This window comes from Mustela lutreola, chromosome 13 (genome assembly GCF_030435805.1).
Source record: "Mustela lutreola isolate mMusLut2 chromosome 13, mMusLut2.pri, whole genome shotgun sequence".
Classification (NCBI taxonomy): domain Eukaryota; kingdom Metazoa; phylum Chordata; class Mammalia; order Carnivora; family Mustelidae; genus Mustela; species Mustela lutreola.
Window position 1 is genome coordinate 592,503 of NC_081302.1, and position 3,484 is coordinate 595,986.

Genomic DNA, 3,484 nt, shown 5'->3' on the forward strand with positions numbered 1-3,484 from the left:
GGGGAACAGAAGAGGGGCAAGCAGACCCCTCACGGAGCATGGAGTCCAAAGCGGGGCTTGATCCCACGACCCTGAGATCATGACGGGAGCCGAAGGCAGACACTTCCCCGACCGAACCCCCCAGGCGTTCTAGAATTTCTGTATCTTGATTCACTGATCCAAAGTCAGTGGATCTCAAGAGTGCGTTGAGGACAGCCTGTCACACGGGCCTCATGACTCCTTTTATACAACACTGCGGAGTGACACTCTGCGGAGGGGGAGAGCGGACAGGGGCTCTCCGGGGTCGGGGAAGGGAGCGGAGGGACCCTGTGGATGGAAATGGTCTGTGTCTTGGCAGCGCCGGTGGCCCCGGGAATCCAGGCGTGACAGAGTCGCACAGATCTGAGCGCACACGCGGGTGCACCAGAGCGCGCCGTCTGCGTCGCTGGGAGGATTGGACCAAAGCCGCCCTCTACTTGCACCATAGGGTTTGTCAGGAGCTGTCGCTGGGGATATCTGGTGAAAGACCTAGGGGACTTCTCTGTATCAGTTCTTAGAACTGTGTATATGCTCTCAAAATACTTATCTCAAAGTAAAACTCTAAGAATTGAACGTAGAGGCTTACCCTTTCCCACTAAACCCTCCTCATGTTTAATGATCACCATTTATGCCGCAGAACAAGGAAAATGTATCCACAACCAGGAAACACCCTCAACCAGAGCCAACGGTTTTTAAGATGCCTCTGCTGCGGTAAAACACAAGGCCAGTTTTCGTTCAGAGCAACACCAGAATCCGTGCTTTGAACACGGCCCACCCCCAAAGGTTTCATTTATACATATTTCAACTTTAATTACAATGTATCTGCACAGCCTAGCCAAATTTCTAATGGGTTTGCTTGCTTGATGAATGCGGAACACAATTCCCAAAACTTATCTTAAAATTCATGAGATTACTTGATCAAGAACACAAGTACTTAATAAGGAGTTATTTATTTAGGATGAAAAGGCAAAGGGATTCACCAGTAAACCCACTCAAAAAAATCAAAAACAAGAAAAACTCCCAATATCTTTAGGGGTGCCTGGGTGGTTCAGCATCCAACTCTTGGTTCTGGCTTAGGTCAGGATCTCAGGGTGGTGGGGCGGAGCCTGGTGTGCGCATGGCGGGGGAGTCTGCTTTGGACTCTCCCTCCCTCCCCCTTGTCGCTCCCCCAGCACGCACCACTCTCTCTCCAATAAATCTGCTTAGAAGTATTTCTGATGCCTTTAATTCACTGTCGTATGAAAGTCACTTTACTCGCTTCCACTTGAAAATCTTCAGTAATTTGTAAATGCTGCATCATTCACTGGATGAAGAGCTCAAAAGCAAAGCACCATGATGTCTGAAACCAGGCTTCGTCAGAGCTGAGTCACCCGAGCTGAAGATTTCTCCCACGCGCCCCTAACTCTGGGCTCCACGGACCGCAGGTACTAGAGGGACCACTTCCTCAGACATGGATGTGAGACAGAGCCCTAGAGGCTGGGGGTTGCTCAAGTCCCTCCGGGGAATGGGCTGGGGAGGCAGATGGGGAGGGGAGCTCCTCTATTCTCTTCAATGTTCTACGAGGTCTGAAACGTGAGAACCTCAGAGCTCTGCCTCCCAGCCTCCTGCTCACATGCAGCGCAGGGTGCCGCATCGTCCTCTGGACCTACCGGACCCACCTTCTCCAATTTCCCTGATCAAACAGCCGAGAATCTCGTCCATTCACCGCAGCAGTACAGGGGGCCGCTGACTGTCCGGCCGAGGTCACCCCAGCCGGGTGACAGCCCTGCAAAGGAACCAGCCTCGTCCAGTTCCCCCGAAACCGAGACCTGACCGCGGGGCGTACTGACCTGGTCCCACAGGCAGTGCCCGGAGCCACAGGCAGGAGATCCCAGAGCGCGCAGTGCAGTGCGGGGAGGCGGGAGTCCAGTCAACCGGTCCCTGCGGTCATTCGGCTTTTTCTGAAAGAGGAAAACACGAGGATCATTTGTAGCGAACAGTTTATCATCAGAATCTCTTCTCTTTCCTTCTAGACATCACGTATTTATTCCCCCCCCACGGAGGTCGCCAGCAGACGGAGGGCAGCAGGGTCCCCGCCGAGCAGAGAGCCGGACGCGCGGCTGGATCCCAGGACCCTGAGACCGGGGCCGGAGCCACCCGGGGTCACCCTGTGACACCAGCGACACTTCCCGATGCAGCATGACCAGGCGCCGCGCAGGACGGGAAAGGTCCCAACTCCCCGAGGGCAGCAGCCGCCGGGGTCCGCGGGCGGCAGCTCCGGGCGCCCACGGACGGGGCGGCGGAGGCCGCTGCTCGGCCGACAGCACGGACGGCCTCCCGAGCAGCACCTCCGGCCGTCGGTGACCTCCGCGGCTGCGTTCCCGGGCGGGCAGCGAAGGGAAACCCGCCGCCAGGGCGCGTTCGCCGCGGACCTACTCCGGCCGCGGACGCGCTCCTTCCACAGCCGGGGCCACGGGGGCGCCCGGGGGCTCGGGGCACGGTCTCAGGGTCCTGGGACGCAGCCGCGCCGGGCCCCGGCTCCCCGCACCCCTGCCCGCTCCCGGCCGGCCCTGTCGCTGCCAACGAGCAAAATCTCTTACAGGAATGATCGAGGACAGAGCTCGAAACGAGTCGGGGTCGCAGAAGGGCGCTCGGAGCCCGAAGACGCTCCGACCCCGGGGCGACCCCACGAACCCTCGCCGACGCGAGGCCGAGCCGGCGCACGACCCGGCGAGCCCCGAGGGCAGTGCTTCAGGAAGGCGCCCGCGCTCGCGGGGACGCGACGGCCGCTCCGGGTCCCGCGGGGACCGCCGGCCGGCGGGGGTCGCCGCCCTGCCCCGATCCCGGGCCGCAGGGACGCACGAGGGGCTCCGGCCGCCGCGCGGGGTCTGAGGCGGGAACCTGGGAGCCGCGCGGCGACCGCGGCGGGACGCGAAGGGGCCACGCCCCAGGGGGCCGGGCGTGCGCGCGACCCGGGACGGGGGAGCGCGGGGCCCCGGCGGAGGGCGCGCCCCGGGGCCAGAGAGCAGCAGCGGCCGAGGGGCCGGGGAAGCGCAGACCGCCGCGGACCGAGCCTCGAGGCCCCCGCGCCCCGGCCGCAGGCGCGGCTCACCTGGGCACGACCCGGCAGACGGGCGTCCTGGGCCGCGCTCTCCGGCGCCCGCAGCGGAGGAGCCGACAGGGGCGCGCCTCAGCCGCATCCCTTTCCAGGGCGCAAGGCCGCCCCGGGGCGGGGACCCGGACACGGTCCTGCGCGGGGAGCGTCCCGACGGTCCGACCACCCTCCGGAGCGCCGCCGCAGAGGACGCCGCCGGCCGGAGGGGCGCCCGCTTCGGGGGGCGGAGCCTGAGTCCCGTCGGCCCCCGGGCGGCGCAGTGCACGTTGGGATTTGTAGGAGAGGAAGCGCTTGGGTCCCGTAGGATCCCGGGCGGCGCAGTGCACGTCGGGATTTGTAGGAGAGGAAGCGCTTGGGTCCCGTGAGCCTCCG

The 3,484-nt window shown here is 63.1% G+C and overlaps 1 protein-coding gene across 6 annotated transcripts in view; it reads right to left on the reverse strand.

The window, feature by feature from the left end:
- The window catches only part of TMCO3 (transmembrane and coiled-coil domains 3), a 35,925-nt gene extending 32,575 nt beyond the window's left edge, over window positions 1–3,350 (reverse strand). For 2 of the 6 annotated variants that reach the window (XM_059144641.1, XM_059144640.1), the window contains exons 1-2: window positions 2,598–2,710; window positions 1,848–1,958 (exon numbers count right to left, since the gene is read on the reverse strand). The gene's annotated coding sequence lies outside the window, so the exon portion shown is untranslated. Of the gene's footprint in view, window positions 1–1,847; window positions 1,959–2,597; window positions 2,714–3,109 lie in introns of those variants that run through there. The other 4 variants (XM_059144638.1, XM_059144634.1, XM_059144639.1 and 1 more) reach the window with 4 other exon arrangements.
- Window positions 3,351–3,484: the final 134 nt, after the last annotated feature.